The following is a 27,870-nucleotide window of genomic DNA, read 5'->3' as shown; positions in this document are numbered from 1 at the left end:
CAACACCACAGTTCAAAAGCATCAATTCTTCAGCACTCAGCTTTCTTCACAGTCCAACTCTCACATCCATACATGACCACTGAAAAAACCATAGCCTTGACTATACGGACCTTTGTTGACAAAGTAATGTCTCTGCTTTTGAATATGCTGTCTAGGTTGGTCATAACTTTCCTTCCAAGGAGTAAGCGCCTTTTAATTTCATGGCTGCAGTCACCATCTGCAGTGATTTTGGAGCCCCCCCAAAATAAAGTCAGCCACTGTTTCCACTGTGTCCCCATCTATTTGCCATGAAGTGATGGGACCAGATGCCATGATCTTATCTGAATGTTGAACTTTAAGCCAACTTTTTTACTCTCCTCTTTCATGTTCATCAAGAGGCTTTTTAATTCTTCTTGACTTTGTCATAAGGGTGGTGTCATCTGCATATCTGAGGTTATTGCTATTTCTTCCGGCAATCTTGATTCCAGCTTGGGTTTCATTAAGCCCAGTGTTTCTCATGATGTACTCTTCATAGAAGTTAAATAAGCAGGGTGACAATACACAGCCTTGACGTACTCCTTTTCCTATTTAGAACCAGTCTGTTGTTCCATGTCCAGTTCTAACTGTTGCTTCCTGACCTGCATACAGATTTCTCAAGAGGCAGGTCAGGTGGTCTGGTATTCCCATCTCTCTCAGAATTTTCCACAGTTTATTGTGATCCACACAGTCAAAGGCTTTGGCATAGTCAATAAAGCAGAAATAGATGTTTTTCTGGAACTGTCTTGCTTTCTCGCTGATCCAGCAGATGTTGGCAATTTGATCTCTGGTTCCTCTGCCTTTTCTAAATTCAGCTTGAACATCTGGAAGTTCACGGTTCACGTATTGCTGAAGCCTGGCCTGGTGAATTTTGAACATTACTTTACTAGCATGTGAGGTGAGTATAACTGTGCGGTAGTTTGAGCATTCTTTGGCATTGCCTTTCTTTGGGATCAGAATGAAAACTGACTTTTCCCAGTCTTGTGTTCCCTACTGAGTCTTCCAAATTTGCTGGCTTATTGAGTGCAGCACTTTCACAGTTGGTGCCAATTTCAGGTATCAATATAGCGTCTGGTAAGGATTCTCTGGTACTGATGCTGAAGCTGAGACTCCAATACATTGGCCACCTGATGCAAAGAACTGACTCATTGGAAAAGACCCTGATGCCGAGATTCATTGAAGGCAGAAGACAGAGGATAAGATGGTTGGATGGCATCACTGACTCGAAGGACATGAGTTTGAGCAAGCTCCACGAGTTGGTGATGGACAGGGAAGCCTCGCGTGCCACAGTCCATGGGGTCACAAAGAGTCGGACCTAACTGAGCAACTGAACTGGACTGCACATTGCTAAACCTTTATTTCTTATGAGAAACAAGAATATCACTGAATCATTTTCGAAAAGCTGCCCGAGAGGTCATTTTTTGGTTACCTGTTTGGACGCAGAGTTAGTCACAAAGTCTGAGTCACTGAATTGTTTTTAATCCCTCATGCTAACTCATTTATTTTGATGATTTTGTGGATTAGACCACTATTTCTTCATCAGGCATTTGAAATTCATTTTTGTTTTAAGTAAAGATGCCTAATAGTGGCAATATGTGGAAATGTGCTCTATTTAGATAAATAACAAAAATGACTTAGCAAACTATGTCCAGAACCAACTAATATTTGTTAAATCCTTCAAATATTTGTTCATTATAATGTACTGAGTTGGAAAATAAAATAGCTAACTGAATCACTAACATAAAGCTATTACTTTCTGTATTTGTTCACTCATGGATAAAAGATACTTTGGACCATCAGTATAAAATATATAAGAATGCAGGATATATGAGAATGGAATCTTCCAGGGTAATGTATTTTACACTGTTGGGTTTTTTTGCTTTTTTATTTTTTGTTGTGGTATATGCTACTATTTTGTTTATACACTATCATCTTGTAAATAAAAATCTTCAGTGACATTAGCAAGCAGCAAGGGAAGAAACTGAGAGATAGTGACCTGATATGAACTTGAAAAATTCAGAGTCTGGGGAAATCAGTAATGATGTATACCACTCATTAACCATAGCAACTAAAGGAACCGCCCCCCCCCCCCCCCCCACTAACATTTAGGCATGGTAAGTTTGTCAGATTTAGCAAGTAAAATTACACGAGGCCCTATTAAATTTGAATTTCAGATAAGCAATGAATTTTTTATAGCACAAGCTTACCCCATACAATATTGAGGATATACTTATCTAAAATTTTATTTGTTTATCTGAAATTCAAGTTTAATGGGGTACCCTGTACTTTCTTCTGGCAACCCTAGGAAGTGGCAGGCAGGACACATTGCAAATGACAAAGAAGGTACCAAAGAAGTCACCATGTGTCATGGGTGACTGCTGAAAATCGGCCTGCATGCCATTTTTATCACTCAGAACTTGACTGATTTCCAATCTATATTGAGGGCAGGTCAGTGTAGACAATCTCATTTCTACAAATGTAAATAAAGGATAAAAATATAAGCACCACTCTGAAATAAAGTGAATCACTCTGTCTGGGTAGAAACAGCTGCCAAACAGTCGTGCCTTTCCTTTGAACACATGTAAGGTACTTTTGAAAACATTTTAAATTTTATTGAAGTAATTATTGTACATTATCTGAGAACAGTGGTAGTGTTAGGGGAAACACACTGACTAAAACTGCCCACAGTAGCCAGACACCATAGTAACCATTTGCATGAATTATTTTATGACAGGAGGTCCTAGTAAGGAACCCAGAACTAACAAGCTACCATCAACCATAAGAAATCGGGAAAGGTCAAAAGGAGATGCCACATGTCCTACCACCTCCCAGAATCCTTCTAACTGGTGTCCATCTTGGCTGAGCAATATGTGTGCCACCAGGAAGGACTCTGAGTCAGAGTGATTGGCCAAAGACAACCTGGAAACAAATCCCATCACCATAAAACCTGAGACTGCAAGCCACGTGGCAGAGCAGTTCTCCTGGGTTCCCTTATTCTACTGCTCTCCACCTGGGGGCCCTTTCCCAATAAAGTCTCTTACTTTGTCAGCACGTGCGTCTCCTCAGACCATTCATCTCTGAGTGTTAGATAAGTGTTATCCCTTTTCAGGCCCTGCAAGGGGTCCCTGCACTACCAGTAAAATGGTATAAAGGAGAAGAGTGATCTGCTACCATGTCACCCTCACCATGGAATCCCACTTTCCAGAGGTAATCACTTTCAAGCCATTCTATTATTTTTCCTGGTGTTTATTTCCATATTTCTAAATTATATGTATAAATTGCTATTATTACTGTAGATAATATCTGTTGATTTATGGCTATGAAATATTAGGATACAGCTCTTTTGCACAGCAAAATTCTTCCCAACCCTCCTCACCACACACAAAAACCACATTTTTTTCTATGATCTCCCACCCATTATTGTAGTATAATTATAATGCAAACTCTAGTTGAATAAAGAGTAACACATCATTAACAAGATACGAATATGGTTTACAGTAGAATAACATAGTATGTATTGCATTTCTCTTTTACAACTTTTGCTTTCCCTAGAGTTAACAACAAATTAATTTTCCAATGATTACTTTTCTAGGCACTAACTAATTTATCCTCAAGTTCTTTTAAGAGAATTCTATAGACATTTTCAATGTCAAGCACAACCAAAAAATTACAAATTGCATATTATTTTTTCTTTAAGGTAGCCTTTCTGAAGCCCTCTGATCCCTTGTTTTGAACTCTACTAACTACTTACTCCTTGGAAGAAAAGTTATGACCAATCTAGATAGCATATCGAAAAGCAGAGACATTACTTTGCTAACAAAGGTCCATCTAGTCAAGGCTATGGTTTTTCCAGTGGTCATGTATGGATGTGACTTCTTCACATGTTGGACTGTGAAGAAAGCTGAGTGCCGAGGAATTGATGTTTTTGAACTGTGGTGTTGGAGAAGACTCTTGAGAGTCCCTTGGACTGCAAAGAGATCAAACCAGTCAATCTTAAAGGAAACCAGTCCTGATTATTCATTGGAAGGACTGATGCTGAAGTTGAAACCCCAATACTTTGGCCACCTCATGCAAAGAGTTGACTCATTGGAAAAGTCTCTGATGCTGGGAGGGATTGGCGGTAGGAGGAGAAGGGGACGACAGAAGATGAGATGGCTGGATGGCATCACTGACTCGATGGACGTGAGTCTGAGTGAACTCCAGGAGTTGGTGATGGACAGGGAGGCCTGGCGTGCTGCGATTCATGGGGTCACAGAGTCGGACACGACTGAGCGACTGAACCGAACTGAACTGAATTACTGTCTAGTCCTGCAACTGAATACTGTCCTAAGATTATTGTTCACTGTCATAATCGGACTTCCTTATGTGTACTGTATTGATGTCACTATATCTTAGACCCTAGGTCTTTTCTCTCTCTTAACTTCTTGAGCCGGTAGAGTACATTTTTTAGGACTTTGAGAAGAAAAGCACATGCCTGTGTGCATGCATGAAGTCACGTCAGTCGTGTCCAACTCTTTACGACCCTACAGACTGTTGCCTGACAGGATCCTCTGAGCATGTGATTCTCTAGGCAATAACGCTGAAGTGGATGGCCATGCCCTCCTCTATAGGATTTTCCCAACCCATGAACCTGCATCTCTTACATCTCCTGCATTGGCAGGCAGGTTCTTTACCACTAGCACCACCTGGGAAGCCCAAGAGTGGTACACAAAGGTTCTTGAGTACCACAGTGTTACATCTCATTGAAAAAAAAATTCAAAAAAACTCCATGGATCATAATATTTTTGAGCAAGAAAAAAAATGTATGCTTCATTTTACTTAAGAGGAAATGGAGACTGAAATACGTAAGAAACTCTCATCTAAGTTACATTGTTATGAAATCTATGAGAGACTATTCTTTAAAATATATATTTTTAAATCTTCTTTAAGAGGAAGCCTATAATACTCTCAACTACCAGGTTAAATATGGGCAGAGCTGAGAAAGAAGACAGAACTAATTGTATCCATTATAAGGTCCTGTCAATGCAGAAGACATAAGAGATGTGGGTTTGATCCCTGGGTCGGTAAGATCCCCTAGAGGAGGGCATGGCAACCCACTCCAGTATTCTTGCCTGGAAAATCCCATGGACAGAGGAGCCTGGTGGGCTACAGTTCATAAGGTTGCGAAGAGTTGGAGATGACTGAAGTAACAGCGTGCAGAATGCAAAGCAACTCTGATCGCCCTTAATTGGTATAGGGCACTGCCTTGGACTTCCCTGGCGGCTCAGACGGTAAAGTATCTGTCTACAATGTGAAAGACCTGGGTTCCATCCCTGGGTTGGGAAGATTCCCTGGAGAAGGAAACGGCAACCCACTCCAGTACTCTTGCCTTGAAAATCCCATGGACAGAGGAGCTTGGTGCAGGCTACTGTCCATGGGGTCGCAAAGAGTCGGGCACGACTGAGTGACTTCATTCATTTTATTAATAATGATCCTGAAAGAAATATATTTACTGTTACAACTCAATGACCTCCATGGATCAGATGGTGCTAGTGGTAAAGGAAGTGCCTGCCAAAGCAGGAGACATAAGAGATGTGGGTTTCATCCCTGGGTGGGGAAGATCCCCTGGAGGAGGGCACAGCAACCCACTCCAGTATTCTTGCCTAGAGAACCCCATGGACAGAGGAGCCTGGTAGGCTACAGCCCATAGGGTCACAAAGACTCGGACACAACTGAGCGACTAAGCACACACACAAAGAGAGAGGGAGCTTAAGATTGATGCTGGCTTCATTAATCTCTTTGAAATCAATTAGAAAAGATTAAAAAGTAAACAAATACTATATTCTTATGAGGATTCATATCCCAAATTTTAAGGGACCTTAAAACTGTTCTCCTTCAAGCAATAAAAAACGCTAATTGCACCCTAATAAGCCCAATTCAAGTAAACTGTAGTATTCTAGAATTTCTCCCAATAACTGGCATCTTTTAGTAAAAATGTAGGCCAGTCATCTCTGAGGATCCCTTCATCTTTAAGAAGGAAAGCCCAGACATCCACAGCAATGAAAAGGATCTCTAAGCCTTGTACTGAGCACAGAAATAAAATATTGTTTCAGTTGAGTCTAATGAAGATAATTTTGGACAGGACATTGCCTTTGTAATCCTTCAAATTATACTGGGAACTGGGCTTGGGTTTGAAAGCAGAAGCTTTTTACCTTAAGGTAACAAAAGGCCTTTTACTGTTAAGCAATAACATCAAATTTAAATATCAAAGAATTCTCAAAATCGGCTAGTAAAGCAGTCACAACTGATCCAGAGGGCTGGGCTACGGTTTGTACCTAATTAATTAAAATGGAACCTGTGCTCGCAATGTTAATTTTGGCCTGCACTGTTATGAAATCTTTTCATCAATTCTTGAAGCTTTCCTGCATCCATGGAATTTTCCCAGCTTCTGAAATCATGTGTCAAATCGTTTGTAATCTGTTGAAAGCTATTTGTGACCTTTCTTTAAGCTTAAAAAGAAATAACTCCATCTGTTGGCTACATCACCAGAGAATTCTGGACAGGGGGAAAGCTAAAAAGTAAAAAGAGAAGAAAGGCAGCTTTTTCTTTTGACCTTTGAAATTGTAATGTTATGTTAATTGAGTCTGAATTTGTTGTTAACAGTTATTTCATTGAACATTTCTGGGAACTGTATTAAGTCAAATGTTTATAGGAAAGCAGGTGTTTTCTCTCACATTTGTTTGTCTTCCTGGTTTTCTACACAATATCCATTTCCCCTTTTTCTCTCTGAGTAATTTATTCTCATGATGAGCTCCTGACTTTTTCCCCTATAAATCTTCTTTAGTGAAAAGTTCCTGTTTCACAAACATTTGTTGGTAAAGAAATAAGTCAATAATTGAAAATCATTGCATTCCCCCAAGTGAACACTATTTGTAGCTTTATCAGTAATCATTTGAATCACAGGATAAATAATGCATTTTTGAGAGATCCCCATATAAAAATAATTTTTCATTTGTATCTTATATTAAAATATGTTAAGTCATACAAAACCTATGCCTATATTTTTTTAAGTAAGGAAAAGTGCCTTTTTAATAGTTAGCCTATTTCAACTATTTCTCGGGATCTTCAATTCTTTGCATAAATTGGAAGGAAAAAAAGTAAGAAATTAGAGAGAGAGAATGTCAGGTGACCTGTACCTTTCTATAATTTCTCAGCTGTCTTTGACTGTTGCTTCGTAAATATTTTAACTCCTCAGTAAGCTTTCAACTCCTCTGCCCTCCATGAAGAAGCATTTACAATCACAGACCCAGTAAAGAGCAGACCAGTCCTAGGTCTCTGGGAATGAGGTAGGGTGATGTTGAAGAGAAGAGCAATACTGTGAAGCTTCTCAGAAAGACAGCCCATGTCTTGAGTTCATCAGATAAGTCAGTCCTGCATGAGGGCTGACTGGAGGCTTTCAAGAGTCAGACTAACCAGCTTCTCTTAACAAGGACAAAAGGCCATTTGCAGAAGTTGAAACAACAGCATCTGGGCAAGGAGATACAACACTAAATGGTAACTTGGCTATGATTTGTTGAACAGCAAAAAGGAAGTAAAACCAATCTTTAGGGACACTGATGAGTTGGTTGCTATAAGTAAATCCTATGAATTATCCTGGGGCAGTGTTGCAGGGCTCCAGAAATGAAGTGTTCCTCTAGAACATACTTGCTTTGATCAACTAGGGTATTACAGGACAATCCAAGTTCAAGTTTTCCTATCAGTTCAGTTCAGTCACTCAGTTGGGTCCAGCTCTTTGCGACCCCATGGACTGCAGCACGCCAGGCTTCCCTGTCCATCACTAAGTTTTCCTATAGGTTTTCCCTTAAATACTCAGCCTTGCCTGGAACCTCATAGTCTTAAGAAGCTCGAGCAGAGTTTCTTTATTTCTTCAGAAACCAGCCCTTGAGAATTCATCAGCCTCAAATCCAAGTGGGCATAGCTCTGAGCAGCTAGCAATGGAGGAAGTTTATTTCATCCCCATTATCAATCTTTCAGTGATCCCCAAGGCCCATAGTGACTCCTCTACTCACCTCCATTTTTATTTCCACTACCTCCAAGGAATAAATAATAACTACATATACTTTGAGGGATTGTTGATGTACTGTTTCTGGAATTTTTATGTAAACTAAATTTTCTTAGGCTGTTGTGTCATCTTGAAAAATAAATAAGATGTGATTACAACTTGGCATTTTTACAAAGCCAAGGGCTGGACCTACTGTTGCTCTCTTTTGTTTTAGTTGGTGCCTCTAAATGTTAGAAAATCCTGTCACAGATATAAAACATGCTCTCACTTACTGTGTACTACTTTGTACTTCCATTCCAGAATTTCTAATAACACAGAACATATTTTCTGCCCTTTTGGATGGTGCCCAAGCATTCTGACTTGATGTAGATATGTCTAGATCAAACCTCTTGCAGGAAATGTCTTTCTAATCAGCCATCTTGTTCTGGGCTCAGATCAAGGGAGTATGAAACCTATTAGTAGAAAGAAAATTAGAAATAACATGCTGGATAAAATATTTTCTTCATTTTAAAAGAAAGCACTTGAAAAACTCAAGTTTAGTTCGAGTACACAGGATCAACATGAGCCAAGCTAAAGGCTTTTTAACATTATCAGAAGTCAAAACACTAGAATTAAATATGCACTATCTCAAAGACTGACTCATTTTTTTTCATCTTCAGCTCAGTATAACAAGACAGAGGTCTTGTTTGTGGTTTGTTTTTCCTTCCCCTATCTTCCTTTCCTGGTACATGATACATGTTAATGCACTCCCACTCCCCCAACTACCCCCAATTACCTTTCTGAAGTCAGACATTCACCAAATTGGTATTTCAGAAGTGAGTCTATTAAAAAGTAATTCAAAGAGGAAAAATGAAGTTTTAGCATCATCATTACACCCTTCTTGATGTAGGTCACTTTTGGTAATGTGAAAAGTCTAATTATTTTGAAAATAGTTTTAAAGATGCTTGATCTTGATAATGGACTCTCTAGGGAAATGAAAGAATATGAGACAGTCCAATCAGTCCTTATCTCTTTAAGTTCAGTTTCATCTGGTAGGGGGAGGGGTCTGATGGAAATAAATAACAGAGTCGTGTCTGACTCTTTGTGATCCTATGAACCACAGCAGGCCAGGCCTCCCTGTCCATCACCAACTCCCGGAGTTTACCTAAACTAACGCCCATTGAATTGAAGGGAATGGCAAACCACTTCAGTATTCTTGCCTTGAGAACCCCATGAACAGTATGAAAAGGCAAAAAGATAGGACACTGAAAGATGAACTCCCCAGGTCGGTAGGTGCCCAGTATGCTACTGGAGATCAGTGGAGAAATAACTCCAAAAAGAATGAAGGGAAGGAGCCAAAGCAAAAACAACACCCAGTTGTGGATGTGACTGGTGATAGAAGCAAGGTCTGATGCTGTAAATAACAGAGAACCCAGACCAAATGCTAAGGAAGGTATACAAGATTCCTGAGGTAGAAAAAACTGCGAAAATTAAGGAGGAGAGTGAGAAGAGAGCTATTCTTTGTAAGAGAGAGGATCCCAGATATCTGGAAGAGAGGAGATCACATAGGCAGCCTCTAGAGCTGAGAGTGGAGGCCCATTATGACAAAAGAATGACTAGGCTGGGAGGCGATGAGCAGAGATGGGTCATTCATCCTTCCACACCTAGAGTGTACTCTAGGCAAATGGCACTGGTGATGTGAGAGTGAAGTCAAGATCTGTTTCCTTTCTCAAGGGAAATTTTTCATTTGTTTGTTTTTGTAATGGAGTATACTATCTCGCTTTCTTGTGTTAAAAGTTTACATAGGAACTGAAGGGAAAATGAAATAAGCCTAGAAAGGACAATGGGTGTCTCTAAGTTGAAAATTCAAATACAGAGGCTTTTATTTCAGCTTAACTATCTATACCAGTCTCTTGCCACACTCCCTGCCTATCTGGGCCAAGGAAGTCTATTTGATTAAAACATTACTAAGCTGTGATGACCAATCAACTAGCATTCAACAGTCAATTTATGATCATCATATTCACAATAGAGAGCCACCTTCTTTATAAGTGAGAAAAAGGAAGATAACAAAAAATAAATAAAGGGAGACAGAAGCTTTGCCCTGGTTAGCATTAGAGTGGAAAACTGTCAGTTGCCAATACTTGCAGCTGAGTTAGGTGAAAATGAATAGAACCAATGCTTTAGCTTTTTTAAATTTCAAAGCAAATATTTCAAAAGTAATTGATGAGAGCCTAGATATGAGGGAAAATTATGATGATTATACCTGGAATACCAAGTCAGTCTGTCAGGGGCTGATTTGAATTGTTTCCCAGCGCCATCATCAGTGGAACAATTTTCCACTGCCCATTTCAATCCCAAAGCAGGATAATTATCCCAATTCTGTTTTACAGCCATAAAGTTCTGCCTAACAAACTGCCTAACTTCTGCCTTACAACTCATATTCTATGTTACAAAGTGAAACTCTTCCAGAGAGAGAGATGATGGTAAGCACGAAGTCATCCCAATTTCAAAAGTCAACTCTATTTGCCTTACCGATGGCTGGTCAGGGCCATAATCATTTCACTCAGTGAACGCAGATAGCCTGCTGTATGCTGAATGCCATGCCCAGTTCTATGAGACCCACTGTGTCTTTCCCTCAAGCAACTCAAAATCACGCGACAGGGATAGGGAAGTCATAGTGAAAAATAAACACAAAAGGCCGTGACAGAAGATATAATGCAATAAATACATAAAATGACAAAGAAAGACATGTATAAAAGATAGTAAAGATTGAACCATCTCGGCCTATTTGTAAGGCAGGAATAGAAACCCAGATGTAGACAATGGACAGACGGACATGGTGGGAAGGAGAGGGTGAGATGAATTGGGAGATTGGGATCAACTTTATACATTATTGTGTATAAAATAGATAGCCAGTAGGAAGCTGTTTTATAGCATAGGGAACTCAGTTCGGTGCTCAGTATGACCTAGAGGGGTGGGATTGGGGGAGGGTGGGATGGAGGTTCAAAAAGGAGGGGATGTATGTATATATATAGCCGATTCACATTGTTGTACAGCAGAAACACTCCAATAAAAAAATAAAAATATAATTTTAAAATTGAACCATCTATGTTCATTTTCTCAATATTTTATAATATATGTCTATATATATATGTACACAGAAGAAAACATGTATGACTAATACTTCTAAGCTTTAAGCTTTCCTCTAACTTCTTACGTGGTCTTTGATATACAAGAAAACTAACTGTTTTACTATATAAAAAAAGTTTTCACCCAGACTCCATTTTCATATAGAGAAAATTAGGATATTAAAAACACGTATACAAATTCATATGGTTTGGTTTTCCCAGTCATAGTTCAGTTCTTATTCTCTCTTGGTGACATATCTCCCTCATCCGCTATCATCTCTGTCTTCATTCATAAGATTCCTGGTACAAAGAAACAGATTATGTGCCACATTGACTGGCACATTTCAGCCTTCAACAACAGAATTCCACCTCCCTTGTTCCTACGGAACGGATCCAACATGAAGCTACCTTGACCCACAACAGTCGGTACTTTGAGGATCTGACAAAAACTGACCCATGTGATTCAGGCAATGTTCAAATGTCAAGTTATCTGGTGGTGACAACAGGGCAGAGTGAGCAAGAGCGACGAATCCTCTCTATCCACAGCAAAAGGTTAGAGCACTTCTAGCGCTTTCTTTGGCTTTCCTATAACACGCATTCCAGCTTTCTAAGAACCTCAACCTCTCTACTAGATTATAGTGACTATGTTTGGGGACATGCATGCATTTAGTCAGTTCAGTCACTCAGTCATGTCTGACTCTTTGTGACCCCATGAACCGTAGCACGCCAGGCCTCCCTGTCCATCACCAGCTCCTGGACTTCACCCAAACTCATGTCCATTGAGTCGGTGATGCTATCCAACGATCTCATCCTCTGTTGTCCCCTTCTCTTCCTGCCCTCAATCTTTCTCAGTATCAGGGTCTTTTCAAATGAGTCAGCTTTTCGAATCAGGTGGCCAAATAATTGGAGTTGCAGCTTCAACATCAGTCCTTCCAATGAACCCCCAGGACTGATCTCCTTTACGGTGGACTGGTTGGATCTCTTTGTAGTCCAAGGGACTTTCAAGAGTCTTCTGCAACACCACAGTTCAAAAGCATCCATTCTTTGGCACTCAGCTTTCTTTATAATCCAACTCTCACACCCATACATGACTACTGGAAAAACCAGAGCCTTTACTAGACGGACCTAGGTTGTACATAACTTTCCTTCCAAGGAGTAAACGTCTTTTAATTTTATGGCTGCAATTACCATCTGCAGTGATTTTGGAGCCCAAAAAAATAAAGTCAGCCACTGTTTCCACTGTGTCCCCATCTATTTGCCATGAAGTGATGGGACTGGATGCCGTGATCTTAGTTTTTTGAATGTTGAGCTTTAAGCCAACTTTTTCACTCTCCTCTTTCACTTTCATCAAGAGACTCTTTAGTTATTCTTCACTTTCTGCCATAAGGGTGTTGTCATCTGCATATCTGAGGTTACTGATATTTCTCCCAGCAATCTTGATTCCAGCTTGTGTTTCATCCAGCCCAGTGTTTTTCATGATGTACTCTGCGTATAAGTTAAATAAGCAGGGTGACAATATACAGCCTTGATGTACTCCTTTTCCTATTTGGAACCAATCTGTTGTTCCATGTCCAGTTCCAACTGTTGCTTCCTGACCTGCATACAGGTTTCTCAAGAGGCAGGTCAGGTGGTCTGGCATTCCCATCTCTTGAAGAATTTTCCAGTTTATTGTGATCCACACAGTCAAAGGCTTTGGCATAGTCAATAAAGCAGAAATAGATGTTTTCTGGAACTCTCTTGCTTTTTCGATGATCCAGCGCATGTTGGCAATTTGATCTCTGATTCCTCTGCCTTTTCTAAATCCAGCTTGAACATCTGGAAGTTCACGTTTCACGTATTGCTGAAGCCTGGCTTGGAGAATTTTGAGCATCACTCTACTAGTGTGTGAGATGAGTGCAATTGTGTGGTAGTTTGAGCATTCTTTGGCATTGCCTTTCTTTGGGATTGGAATGAAAAACACCTTTTCCAGTCCTGTGGCCACTGCTGTTTTCTCCAAATTTGCTGGCATGTTGAGTGAAACACTTTCACAGCATCATCTTTTAGGTTGAGTGATCATACCATCGTGATTATCTGGGTCATGAAGATCTTTTTTGTACAGTTCTGTGTATTCTTGCCACCTCCTCTTAATATCTTCTGCTTCTATTAGGCCCATACCATTTCTGTCCTTTACTGACCCTAACTTTGAATGAAATGTCCCCTTGGTATATCTAATTTTCTTGAAGAGATCTCTAGTCTTTCCCATTCTATTGTTTTCCTCTATTTGCACTGATCGCTGAGGAAGGCTTTCTTATCTCTCCTTGCTATTCCTTGGAACTCTGCATTCAGATGCTTATATCTTTCCTTTTCTCCTTTGCTTTTCACTTCTCTTCTTTTCACAACTATTTGTAAGGCCTCCTCAGACAGCCATTTTGCCTTCTTGCATTTCTTTTCTTGGGGATGGTCTGATCCCTGCCTTCTATACAATGTCAGGAGCCTCTGTCCATAGTTCATCAGGCACTCTGTCTATCAGATCTAGTCTCTTAAATCTATTTCTCACTTCCACTGTATAATCATAAGGGATTTGATTTAGGTCCTACCTGAATGGTCTAGTGTTTTTCCCCACTTTCTTCAATTTAAATCTGAATTTGGCAATAAGGAGTTCATGATCTGAGCACCAGTCAGCTCCAGGTCTTGTTTTTGCTGGCTGTATAGAGCTTTTCCATCTTTGGCTGCAAAGAATATAATCAATCTGATTTCGGTGTTGGCCATCTGGTGATTTCCATGTGTAGAGTCTGTGATGACCAGTGTGTTCTCTTGGCAACACTCTATTAGCCTTTGCCCTGCTTCATTCTGTAATCCAAGGCCAAATTTGCCTGTTACTCCAGGTGTTTCTTGACTTCCTACTTTTGCACTCCAGTCCTCTATAATGAAAAGCTGCAGCTTTCATGGAGCGATGGCAAAGCAGCACAGGAGCTGAGAGGAGATATGTGGATTTCATGTTAGCTTAAATCTCAACATTCTAAAAACTAAGATCATGGCATCCAGTCCCATCACTTCTTATAAATAAATAGGGAAAAAATGGAAACAGTGACAACTCTCTTCTCTTGGGCTCCAAAATCACTGCAGATGGTGACTGCAGTCATGAAATTAAAAGATGCTTGCTCCTTGGAAGAAAAGCTATGACAAACCTAGACAGCATATTAAAAAGTAGAGATATTACTTTGCTGACAAAGGTCCATCTAGTCAAAGCTATGGTTTTTCCATTAGTCAAGTATGGATATGAGAGTTGAACCATAAAAAATGGCTGAGAACCAAAGAACTGATGCTTTCGAACTGTAGTGTTGAAGAAGCCTCTTGAGAGTCCCTTGGACTGCAAGGAGATCAAACCAGTCAATCCTAAAGGAAATCAGTCCTGAATATTCATTGGAAGGACTGATGTTGAAGTTGAAGCTCAGCATCTACTTTGGCCACCTGATACGAAGAGCCAATTTACTGGAAAAGACCCTTATGCTGGGAAAGATTGAAGGCCACAGGAGAAGGGCACGACAGAGGATGAGATGGTTGGATGGAATCACCAACTCAATGCACATGAGTTTGAGAAAACTCCGGAAGATGGTGAAGGACAGGGAAGCCTGGCATGCTTCAGTCCATGGGGGTCTCAAAGAGTTAGACACAACTGAGCGACTGAAGAACAACACTGTGTCTCCTCAAAAATTCTAATATAATATATAGGTTCTACTCAGTTAACAAATACAGAACTTATCAACATTTTATATATAAAAATAGGATGTGTGATACTTCATGGGGACACTTTCTGGAATTTACTCGTATTGATACAGACAATATTCTCCTTTGATTATTGAGAATCAATTATGATAATGGTCTTAAATGCATACTTTAAAAAGCAAAACAGTTTTATGGTGAATAATAGACGGGTAAATAGGTGATAGAAGTGTTAAGATAATAGGTTACAGGAAGAAGAATGGGAAAAAAATGGTTTCATTTATTTATTTATCGGTTTATTTGCTGTGCTGTATGGCATGCAGATCACAGTTCCCTGACTGGGAATGGAACCCACAGAATGGAACCCACACCTCTTGCATTGGAAGTGTGGAGTCATAACCACTAGACTGCTGGGGAAGCAGAGTTTGCAAAGATTTTTGTAATACATACTGTATGGTTATATTTTTCATACATAAACACTTATGCTTATTATCATAAATCTTCTTTGTTATAATGATCTTTTAAAATTTTATTTTGTCTGATATTATATTAGTTTATGTTTTATTTGAGTTATCATTTACTAGTTCAACCTATCTACCCTTACTTTTCAAATTTTTAGAACTAAATTTGGAGTCAGTTACTAAGGCATAAAAAGTTTGGCACATGGCATACCTGGGGGTAGCAGACACCTCAGTACAGACATCCAGAGTCTGACTGGAAGGAAATGCATTTCCCTTCACTCCTTTCCTCTTCCTCCGTCACTGACCAGTCACAGTTACAGGCTATCATGTTTATTCTTTTGTGTTGGAGCTTTTAATTCATTTCTACAGTGAAATGGTGCAGAGTGGAAAATGAAAGACGGTGAGTTTAACCTGAGTAGGTAAAGTAAACAAAGAGGTCTTAATGAGGGGGACAAGGGTGGAGAAGTTATTCATCTGTTTAAGGTAGTGGGCAGCACTTCAGAAACACTGTGATCTTGAGAAGTGAGAGGAATAAGAGTGTCTTCCTCACAACAATTTCTGAGCCCAGCCCTGCATCTGCTCAAACACTGTGGGCTCTGGTTCTATGAAGAGGCACCAGAAATGTGGGGTCATGAGATAGGTGCAGACCCAAAACAAGCCAGAATGTCTACCTACCATGCCTCCTACAAAAATATCCCTTATCCTTTTGGCCCTAGAGACGGACAGAGGATGCCTCTCAGTGCATTGGCAATTAGGACGTGCTTTACAACTACAAGGGTTAATATTTTAATGTCCAAATGGGTACAAGGGTACAGGAGGGAAGAAGGGTCAGTTATAGTACTCACTACTGCTCTCTGGTCTGGTAGAAGTCTCTGAAAGGGCTCAGGAGGATTTTCAGGCACATGGTGATAATAAAAAGCCGACAAAAAACTTTAATTGGCTTGATTATTTTTGAAAACTCTCTACAGATAATGCATCCTCTTATTGCCTGCATCTAGGACAGATTGCATACACAGCTCCCCCAGTGGGAAGCCACTGCTGGATTTTCACATAGATCTCAAAAATCTCAGCAGGGATATCCCATAAAGTTCTACCATCCTCTTTTATCAAAACATCCTTTTACAGACCTGCCAGTTTTGTCTGTTATTTGAGGAAAGCTGAGATAGATCACATCTTCCTGTTTACAGGAGACTACAGTGAGGGACGGATGTTGTTTCCTAGGTATAAGGTTAGGTAAGATTAGTCATGGAAAAGAGCTTAACCAAGAAGTTTTGATCAAGATCAACAGGGTCCAAATGAGGCTTTCCCTCAATAATCACAGCAATTTCTTGATTTGATAGCGAAGAGAGAACTGAACATAGTGATTTGCTCTCTTTGATGCATCATATTGACATGTATGAAGTAGAAATTCTATTACACTGGCTTACTCTATTATCTTAAACAAATTATTAAAATAGTATGTGCCCCAGGCTCCTCCTTTTAAAAGAAGGGTTGATAATATCTGCCCTATATTTCTCATGAAGTTGTTCAGTAATAAATATGAAGATGACCCAAGAGGATCTGGATAGTGTGGCAACAAGAGTTGGATAGAACCTTTCCTGTCTATTACTAACTAAGAAACAGTCCTCTTCATCTGGACTTCTGGGCCTCCTATTCCAAAAGTAAACAAATGATCTCTTACTAAAAGGTATCATCGACTGAAAAAGATACACAACCTAAAATCTGGTGATTGTATTTTATTTGGCAGACTTCCTGAGGACTTAAGCTCAGATAGCTCTGAGGGACTGCTATGAAGAGGAAGGGAGGAGCCAAGATATACAGGGGTGTTTGCAACAAAGATCAAGTAGTTGGAACAATAAAAGATTACTGTTAATTAAAGAAAACTAGACATCTCAAGCTAATGTTTAGCATGCTTTTCTCTGTATGGGAAGCTGCCAGAGCCTAGGCTCACTGAAATCGTTCCTAGGATACGCACTTTGACTATCCAAGGGTCAGTATCATGTTCTTTTCCATCCTGAATCCCCTCAGGGTACACTGTTGGAGGTGGTTGCCATGGCTGAGGGCTTGATGGCTGCAACATCCTTAAGCAATATGGCAGTCGACCTTCTCCATCCTTAGTATATCCCACACACTCCTACTGGGTATACTCACTGTTGTTGTTGTTCAGTTACTAAATTGTGTCCGACTCTTTGCGACCTTGTGAACTGTAGCACATTAGGCTTCCCTTTCCTTTACTATCTCCTGGAGTTGTCTCAAACTTATGTCTATTGAGTCAGTGATGCCATCCAACCATCTTATCCTCTGTTTTCTCCTTCTCCTCCTGCCTTCAGTCTTTCCCAGCATCAGGGTCTTTTCCAATGAGTCATCTCTTTGCATCAAGTGGCCAAAGTCTTGGAGCTTCAACTTCAGTATCAGTCTTTCCAATGAATATTCAGGGTTGATTTCCTTTAGGAATGACTGGCCTGATCTCCTTGATGTCCAAGGGACTCACTGTATATTATTATATTATATACTTATTATCTATTATTATATAGATCTGGATTTACTGGTCTTTATTTTCTTTTGGCTAAGTATTACATTTTGAACCAACACAGGCCTAATACCTTGCTTATCATTACTATTTTTTATTTTTTGAATTAAGGCATCCCTAGTGGCTCAATTGTTAAAGGATCTGCCTGCAAAGCAGAAGACCTGGGTTTGATCCCTGGGTCAGGTAGATCCCCTGGAGAAGGAAATGGCAACCCACTCTAGAACTCGCACCTGGAGAATTTCATGGACAGAGGAACTGGGCAGGGTACAGTCCATGGGATACAAAGAGTCAGACATGACTGTGCAACTCACTTTTACCTTCAACTGGAGAAGGGAATGGCAACCCACTCCAGTGTTCTTGCCTGGAAAATCCCATAGACAGAGGGGCCTGGCAGGCTATAGTCTAGGGGGCCAAAAAGAGTTGGACACAACTGAGTGACTGAGCATGCACACACGCACAGAAAAGTATATAAATCATAAGGGTATAGATCAATTATGTTTCACTAGTTAAATAAGGGTATAGATCAATTATGTTTCACTAGTTAAATAAGGGTATAGATCAATTATGTTTCACTAGTTAAGAACATCCAAGTAATCAAGCACCTAGATCAGGCAACAGAGCATGAGCAGCATCCCCAGAAGTCTTCGCCATGTCTCCTTCCAGTTCCTGCCAACCCTTCCTCCTAAGGGTAACCACTATCCTGACTAACACAGTCATAAATTAGTTTCCCTGGTGGCTCTTTAACAGAAGACATGCCACTTCCATGTAGTTGCTAATAGCTTCCTCGCTTTTGCTATATGAGCTTCTATAATTTAATAAAGGACACAGGAGAGGTACAGAGAGTACAAGGTAGATGTAGAAGATAGCAATGGAAACTATCTTCTCCATAAAGTATTGTCAGTTAAGACCAGTGTGTCACTTCTAGCAGGCAAGTGATCTTGTCAAGCTTTTGGGAAAGGAAAGCTTATGAAGTTGGAACCATTGTGCTTCTTGTGTCTCAGATAAATTGCAAAATACCATTTATAGAAATTTTTAAAGAAAACGAAAGCATTTCTCTGTGGCTTAACTTGATACTTGTCCAAACTTGGAAGAATTAGAGATGTACAGTATAATATAACACTGTCATCTTAGTTTTTCTCAAGCCCTTTTACCGCAATATCCCCCACAGTACAAACAGAATCCACATGCCAAACCTTGTCCAGATCACCAATATACTTCCTGGGTGAGGAGGAGAGAGCTGGGGACAGTGGATGGGGGGAAGGGGGGGAACCAGGGACTCTGTGCCAACTGCCTCAGAGCAGGAAACCTAGTTCCCTTTTCTTTCTCCCCCATATCAAATTCTCAACTGCATTCCACTGTCTGACTGGGCTGGCCACAGCTGTGGCTGTTTCCAAAATGAAGATGGAATCTAGCCACGGTTGGATTTATTATTCTCTAGAACTGCTGTTCCTCTGGGCATTATTTTTAGAAGTATCACATTGCATAGGGGCTTAATTTTTCTAACTGACTTTTGGAAAATTTTGAAAATATTTTTTCCCCTTAAATATAAAAAATTGATGTAAGATGATTCTGTTCAATACATTTTTCCTTTGGTATATCCTTATCCCAATGGAAAAACAGAATATGATTGCTTGACCCAGCTATCTGCCTAAAATAACGTTGTTCGTTTTTTTTTCTTCCCAGAGTAGATAAATTACAATAGCACAACATAGCTGCATATTTGAACATAAGTCTACAAAGTGAGAGACTGTACAGTGACTTCTTGTTACAGCTCTATTTGATTTAGATCAACCAACATTCTCTAAGAGCTTATGGTGTACCAGGCAGTGATAACATATGACAAAATGACAAGTAAGACTTTGCCCTGCCCACAGGAACTCACAGATCAGTGACACAACAAATGCAAAACCAATAATTACCATACAATTACTTGTTATAATGAAAGTACTACACATAATGTTTTGCATAAGAAGAATTATTAACTCTTACAGAATTTATGGTCTGGGAGGAAATCACAGAAGAGGTGTTACAGCAAAGACAAGAACCAGATATTTCAAGGAAAAGGAATAAAAAATGTAAAGGCACAGAGGCATGGCATAGCCTAGTATTCTTCAGAAACTCAAAGGTGATGAAGACTAAGTGTATGCTAAGGGGTGGCAGTTGGTGAGAATGAAGTAGAGTTGGGATCAGATCGTGGAGGGACTTTATCTTCTAAACAGTTTTACCTAGAGCCAGTATAGTTATATTTGCAGTTTAAGGACTGATTCTTGCATGAAAGAGCCTGAATTAAGAAATAATGTTGATCTCAGGCTTAAAATATGCCAAGCCTTTAGTCTCATGCACACTCTCATTCTCACCCTGGCCCCTTCTCTTGCTCATTGCCTTTCTTTAATTTTTATTACTGCCTTTCTTTCCTCATACCCCTATAACCCTTCCCCATGTTTTACATAACACTGTAAAATCTTAGGGAAAAATTCTTAAAAATATCCTGCATCATCCCATAGCCAATATGCCCAAGATCTAAAAAAAACTTAGAAAATAAAGAGAGAAGTTAATAATGACCCACTGATACACTATGTCCTGTTAATGTATTATAAGTACATTAGGGGACGTAGCCATTAAAATATAGACTTCCTTGGTAGCCTATCTGCAGGCTTTGTCTAAATGATTGCAGACTTGGTAACAGAGCCAGATATGGTTTCACCACCATCAGTCAGTCCAGTTCAGTTCAGTTCAGTTCAGTCGCTCAGTCATGTCTGTCTCTTCGCAACCCCATGAATCGCAGCACAGCAGGCCTCCCTGTCCATCACCAACTCCTGGAGTTCACTCAAACTCATGTCCATTGAGTCGGTGATGCCATCCAGCCATCTCATTCTCTGTCGTCCCCTTCTCCACCTGCCCTCAATCCCTCCCAGCATCAGGGTCTTTTCCAATGAGTCAACTCTTCGCATGAGGTGGCCAAAGTACTGGCGTTTCAGCTTCAGCTTCAGTCCTTCCAATGAACACCCAGGACTGATCTCCTTTAGAATGGACTGGTTGGATCTCCTTGCAGTGAAGGGGACTCTCAAGAGTCTTCTCCAACACCACAGTTCAAAACCATCAATTCTTCAGCACTCAGCCTTCTTCACAGTCCACTTCTCACATCCATACATGACCACTGGAAAAACCATAGCCTTGACTAGACAGACTTTTGTTGGCAAAGTAATATCCCTGCTTTTCAATATGCTATCTAGGTTGGTCATAACTTTCCGTCCAAGGAGTAATCGTCTTTTAATTTCATGGCTGCAGTCACCATCTGCAGTGATTTTGAGCCCCCAAAAATAAAGTCTGACACTGTTTCCACTGTTTCCCCATCTATTTCCCATGAAGTCATGGGACCAGATGCCATGATCTTCATTTTCTGAATGTTGAGCTTTAAGCCAACTTTTTCACTCTCCTCTTTCACTTTCATCAAGAGGCTTTTTAGTTCCTCTTCACTTTCTGCCATAAGGGTGGTGTCATCTGCATATCTGAAGTTATTGATATTTCTCCTGGCAATCTTGATTCCAGCTTGTGCTTCTTTCAGCCCAGCATTTCTCAGGATGTACTCTGCATATAACTTAAAACAAACAGCAAAGAAGAAAGTTTCTCATTACTAGTGATTTGCTGGTATGCCTACCCTGCCCCAAAGTGTTTGCTAGGCCTTTTGCCCTTGGTCAACCATCTCCTCCTGTGACTGGTTGTCCTCGTGGACTATGACCCAGGTGATTCCTCTGCACACATCTGTATGGACCAGCTGCCATCTTTGTGTCCCGCTGCTACCTGGAAGTCATGAGTTTATAGGGGAAAGCGGGGAGACCATCTATAGTGGCAGAGCCTGCTCTGTCTCTAGGTATACAGTTTAACCAGTTAGGGTGAACAAGACTTTGAAGAAAATGAGAAGACTGCCAAAGGATCCCCAGATGACTAGGCACAGATGGATCTGGTGGGGAGAAATGATTTGCAATTTCAGTATAAGGAGTGAGTATATGAATCTCAGGAGAGAGAAACATGAAAGTTGTTTTTTTAAATCTAAAATTATTATTTAAAATTTTCTTTAAGTCAAAAAGTTAATTTATTTACAAAATGTAAATGTAGTAGGAGGAGGTTTGGGAAAATACAAATATGCCACATGGATAGAAATACAAAGACCCTCAACAAATTATTAGCAAACCAACCTGGCAATATATAAATATTAATAGCATGAGTCTATACCAGGAATGCAAGACTGGTCAACACTAGAAAATACAATTAGAAAAACGTATTTCACCATTTCAACAGATTAAAGAGACAGAAGTTCCTAGATGCAAAAAACAAAATTCTCTGATAAAGTTCAAATTCCATTCATTATTTTGGAAAACTCTCAGCAAACTATGAACAGAAGAAAACTTCACTAACCTCATACAGGGTAACATGTGCATATACAATCTAAAGCTAAGATCATGCTTCATGGTGAAGGTCTGAATACTTTCCCCCTAAGACTGGGAACAAGAAAAGAATGTCTGCTCTCATACTTCCACACAACATCATGCTGGAAGTCCCGGCCAATTCAACTGGGCAAGAAAAAGAAATAAAAAGAACACTTACTGGAAAGGAAGAAACAAAATGGTCTCTATTCACAAATGATAGACCTGTCTGTATAGAAGCCCAATAATCCTGAAAAAGAAAAAAAAAAAAGTGAGTTAGTGAGTTTAACAAATTCACAGGATAGAAAGCTAATATACAAAACAAATCATATTTCTAAATGCTAACAATAAACATTTGAAAATCAAAAATTTTAAAAACAGTCACAAGCATAATGGCATATAGAGGATGCTCAATAAATATTTGTTGAATAAGTGTTCAGTTTGGTTTCAAATGTATTCTATTTCTGTTTTTCAATGAACGTGCATTTCAAAATATGTTCTTCAGAATGTTTTAATAACATGATCTGATATCCTCCAAAGTATTCTCATGGATAGTAGCAACAGAGAATAAGCCTGAGAGCTAGAAGATAGCTAGACAGCTAGAAGCAGGCTTAAAATGTTATAGTGAATAATCGGTGAGTTACCCTATGTGTAACTAATATGTAATATGCTATATACACTTGTGTCAATTAACATGTATCAGAAAAATTTAAAAATTACATCTATTTGCATTATATTAGTGATCTTATGTACACCAAATTTACTCATCTTTCAACACAAATAAGGAGGAAAAATTCTCATGATTAACATTCTGAAAACGGCAGATCAGGTCCTCAAATGTTAGCCTTATACATTCAAGAGAAATATTTGTATTTCTTGTGAGATGGGAATATATCATTCATGAACTAAACACATTTATTGGTTATTTGTGATTAATTTTTCTTTTTCTTTATTATATTCATAAAGATGCAGTTCTTTCTAACAGCTATAGACACGTTCTATTTTAGTGGGTGAAATAGAGAAGGTCTGAGGTCCTTCTTTGAAGAATGAAGAGGCAAACATCATTCATAATTAAGCACTCAGTAAAAAAACTATTTGTATCCAACTGTTCAAGCAAACAAATGGGCCATAAATCTATTTTAAAAATGAAATAAGTGCTTTAAAAGTGCTAAATATATGTCTTGGCACAGATAAAACTGTTACTTTATGTATAAAAATTGTACTTAAGATTTCTTTTTATTTCATTAGAAACACTTATGCTTAGATCTGAATAAAACATATTAATTATAAATCACTACTCTTGCACTGATTGGAAAATTTCAACTAGAGATAAGAGACATGACTCATGTTGAAATTATCAGTAGAAAAGCCTTATTTTGAAGTCTGTTTTTTATATTAAATATAAATATTTATATTATATATTAAATATTTTATGTGGTTGCTTTTTGCATATTTTAGAATGATTTTAAATTAACACTGTCATTGTTCTATAGAATAAAACTGCTGTTATAAAGATAAGTTGTTTGGAAGCATCTAAGTGATATACAAACTATGCTATGTGTTTTAGGGAACTGAAATTAGAAATAGAAAATATTTCTTATTGTTTCTAATATATGGTTATAAAAAGGTGTTTGTCAGCAATTTGCAAACTCACTTCAACAAGCAATATGCTACTGATTATTTTTAAAGTGCACAGTAAATGTAAAGACCTAATGTTAGCAACCTTGAGAGGAAAAGCAATGATTAGTAAACCTTCATTTTTCTTGTTTAGAATCAAGGCTCTCAAGTATAACTACTTTCACATACAACAGAATCACTGACTAGGCACTGAAACAAACTCAGTCAACTATCTGCTTGCTTCATATAGAGTTATGTGGTATCCAGTTAAACCATTTTCTATAGTTCCTTCAAGTGATGTTACACAGGTTTGCTACTGTAGCTGCATTCAGATGGTAGCTATAGCCAAGGGAGAAAATTCAAGAAAGCATCTCTCACTTGTCTGGGGCTTTGGTGGTATTGACTAGGGTACTTCAGTTATCGCCTGCGTTGCCTTTGTTTCCGTGTAGTGCCTCCAAAGATCTGCAGCATCTCTAGAAGGCTACCTTGAGCTTCTCAAGATACCATGTTCCAGCTTTAAATATCTTGGTACATTGATTTCATCTAAGAAATAAAATTAATCTACTTTTGGAAAAGCTTCTTAATTCCCATTGTGAAAATAAACTGAGGTATCCAGACTTAAATCTGAAAAATATTTTTAACTTTACAAAAGTATTTTCCAAAAGCAACAAAGACTTCTGTTGTTTCAAATGTTTTCAGGGAAACGTGTCATTAGAGGAAAAAAAAAAAAGGAATTTTCCCCCCATTTCCCCCCTAAGATTATAAAACATCAGGCTACTTGGTTCAACGTGTTTCCCTTCCCTCCTTCCTACCTTCCTTCCTAAGTAATTTAAAATGAGAATTTATTAGGTGTTATTAAAAGTTTCTCTAGAGTTTCCTAAAATGTCTGTGCAATGTTTACTTGAGAAATTGGAAGAAAATAGGGTTACAATGGCAAACATTTAACAACATATCTCTGTGGCAAAAATCCTGTATAATGAGTGATAAAAAGACTAGGAAATTTTCTCTGAAAATAGAAGAAATCTAGACTCTAAGAGTCGGACACGACTGAGCGACTTCACTTTCACTTTTCATTTTCATGCATTGGAGAAGGAAATGGCAACCCACTCCAGTGTTCTTGCCTGGAGAATCCCAGGGACATGGGGAGCCTGGTGGTTTGCCGTCTGTGGGGTCGCACAGAGTCGGACACGACTGAAGTGACTTAGCAGCAGCAGCAGCAGACTCTAAAAAATTCCATTATCTTTCCAATCCATTATACTTTTTAAAAGCCCTGAAAGTAACAAACCAATTTTTTCTTCAGATTCAAGGTAGTTATAAAATTTCAAAGTATGTAATCAATGAAAGAAAAAGGAGTCATCAATAATTAGAAGATTTGAGTCTATTTGCAGCAGTGTCAAGGATATACATGTGTTAGAAGAAACCATTGCTCTTGATAATAAGATTGTAAACATTAATGTATTGGTGTTCAAGAGTAAATAAGATATGCTTTCATACATATTTGAGTTGGTTTTTTGAATTCCCAGCAGAGAACCAGTTGGAATCAACATTTTCATATAGGACAAACATAATTTATTTCTTAAGCTAATAGTTAGCGTTCACTCTAAAAATTTAACCAGAACTTTCACTCACAGTGTCTGCTTTAGAAATTAACGTTGTTTATTAAATGTTCATGGGAGTGAAACTGTTAGTCTCTCAGTTGTGTCTGACTCTTTGCGACCCCATGGACTGTAGCCAGGCAGGCTCCTCTGTCCATGGAATTCTCCAGGCAAGAATACTGGAGTGGGTTGCCATTCCCTTCTCCAGGGGAGCTTCCCACCCAGGGATTGAAACCCAGGTCTCCACAGGCAGATTCTTTACCACCTGGGCCACCAGGGAAGTGCACCTGTTAAATGTTCATGGATGCTTCTTATGACTGTACTGTATTCTAATAACATAAATATTTATAACACATTTAATAACAAAACATATTACCTCTAAGTTCAATGTATATTCAAGTTAAAACATGTAATATTAACTTTTCAAACCTTTTTTATGATGAAAATATCTCATATTTCATATCTTCTTTAAACTTTTAGCATAACCAGAAGCCTGTGAAGTATTCTCTACCATTTTTTATTTCCAACTTTATCAGCTAGAAAAATATTTGCAACGTCATAAATGATCTCAAAGCAAAGACAAAGGCCAAAAGAACCAACAGTAAAACATAGTCACAGAGTTAGAATAAATCAGAGGCTATAAGACCTTTTTGGCTTCCCTGGTGGCTCAGAGGGCAAAGAATCCACCTGCAATGCAGGAGACCAGGGTTCGATCCTTGGGTCGGGAAGATCCCCTGCAGGAGGGAATCGATCCCCACTCCAGTATTCTTGCTTGGATAATCCCATGGACAGAGGAACCTGCTGGGCTCCTCAAAAATCCCTCAGTTCTCTACAGGTCTTTTTGTCCTAAGTCTTTCACTTAAGGTCTCCCCTATAAACAAAAAGACTGCTTTATCAATTATCTATTACTAGATAAAAAACCATCCCCAAATGTAATGGCTTAAAAAATGATTTAAAAATTTCTCATGTTTCTGTGAATTGGCTGGTCATTCTGCTTCAAATGGTGTCAGCTGGAACCACTCACATGGCTGCATTCAGACGGTTGCTAAGCTGAACTAGCAGGTTCAAGACCTCCCTTATTTGTCTGAAGCCTTGAAAATGCAATTGACTGGGGCATCTCACTTCTTCCCCACATGGCCTCCCTCTCTAGGGATTCTCCACATGGTCCTTCTCTCCAGCAGGACAGCATGGAATCCTAATATAATGGCTCGGGAATCCAATAACATGAAAACAGAAACTGTCAGGACTTATTTTGTCCGTATTTTATGGGTCAAAGTAAGTTACAAGGCCAGCCTAGACTGTGGGGAAGGAAAATGAACTCCATTCCTTGAAGGAAAGAGTAGTTATGTCTGTAGAGATAGGGAAAGAATTATTTAGGAGCCATCTTTGACAAGCATCATTGTCCAACTTCTGGCTAGAATTCTTGTCCCACCTAACGTGCAAAACTATACTTACCTGGTATCCTAAAAGTCTCACCCTGTGACATCATTCATTCAAGTTGAGCATCTTATCATCTAAATCAGGTCCAGACGTGGCAAAAACACTTCAGGTATTGTTCCTCAGCTATTTGAGACTGGCTTCTCTCAGTCCAGATTTCCTAGTATAGAAAAACCACACAGGGACTCCCCTTGTGATCCAATGGTTAAGACTTCCTTCCAAAGCAGGGGCGCGGGTTGGATCCCTGGTCAGGGAATTAAGATCCCACATGCCACAAGATGTGACCTAGATAAATAGAACTCCTTAAAAATAAGAAAGAAAAAGAAAAGTCACACAAACACTTCAGTCTAGGCGGGGCTCAGGGAAGTGGGAGACACAAAACTAAAATTGTTGTGAGGGTCCCTACACTAAAGGCACGGGATAGTGCTTGACTGTGGTTCTGTCCATCCCTCTGCTGGTGATTTCCTAACCCATCCCTCCCCTTGCTTCTTGGCCCCTCCCTCTGGGATTCTGGCTCTGCCAGTCATTCTTTTTTCCTAAGAAATGACAAGCACTAGGTTGGAAATATTTCCTCTAAATTCTTCTTTTAAACTGAACAGTTCCTCAGTTCAGTTCAGTTCAGTCGCTCAGTCATGTCCGACTCTTTGTGACCCCACGAATCGCAGCACGCCAGGCCTCCCTGTCCATCACCATCTCCCAGAGTTCACTCAGACTCATGTCCATCAAGTCCGTGATGCCATCCACCCATCTCATCCTCGGTCGTCCCCTTCTCCTCCTGCCCCCAATCCCTCCCAGCATCAGAGTCTTTTCCAATGAGTCAACTCTTCGCATGAGGTGGCTAAAGTACTGGAGCTTCAGCTTTAGCATCATTCCTTCCAAAGAAATCCCAGGGTTGATCTCCTTCAGAATGGACTGGTTGGATCTCCTTGCAGTCCAAG

The 27,870-nt window shown here is 39.4% G+C and overlaps 1 long non-coding RNA gene across 1 annotated transcript; it reads right to left on the bottom strand.

Moving 5' to 3' along the window:
• Positions 1–12,623: 12,623 nt before the first annotated feature.
• LOC120852970 lies at positions 12,624–27,599 on the bottom strand. Its single transcript, XR_005718691.1, has 3 exons — positions 26,951–27,599; positions 22,465–22,533; positions 12,624–12,651 (listed from the first exon to the last, which is right to left on the bottom strand). It is a non-coding gene; the product is annotated as an uncharacterized LOC120852970 (long non-coding RNA).
• Positions 27,600–27,870: the final 271 nt, after the last annotated feature.

Source organism: Oryx dammah, unplaced genomic scaffold, assembly GCF_014754425.2.
Source record: "Oryx dammah isolate SB20612 unplaced genomic scaffold, SCBI_Odam_1.1 HiC_scaffold_26, whole genome shotgun sequence".
NCBI classification, from domain to species: domain Eukaryota; kingdom Metazoa; phylum Chordata; class Mammalia; order Artiodactyla; family Bovidae; genus Oryx; species Oryx dammah.
Note: the sequence above shows the minus strand (reverse complement) of the source record. Positions and strands in the feature narration are given on the sequence as shown.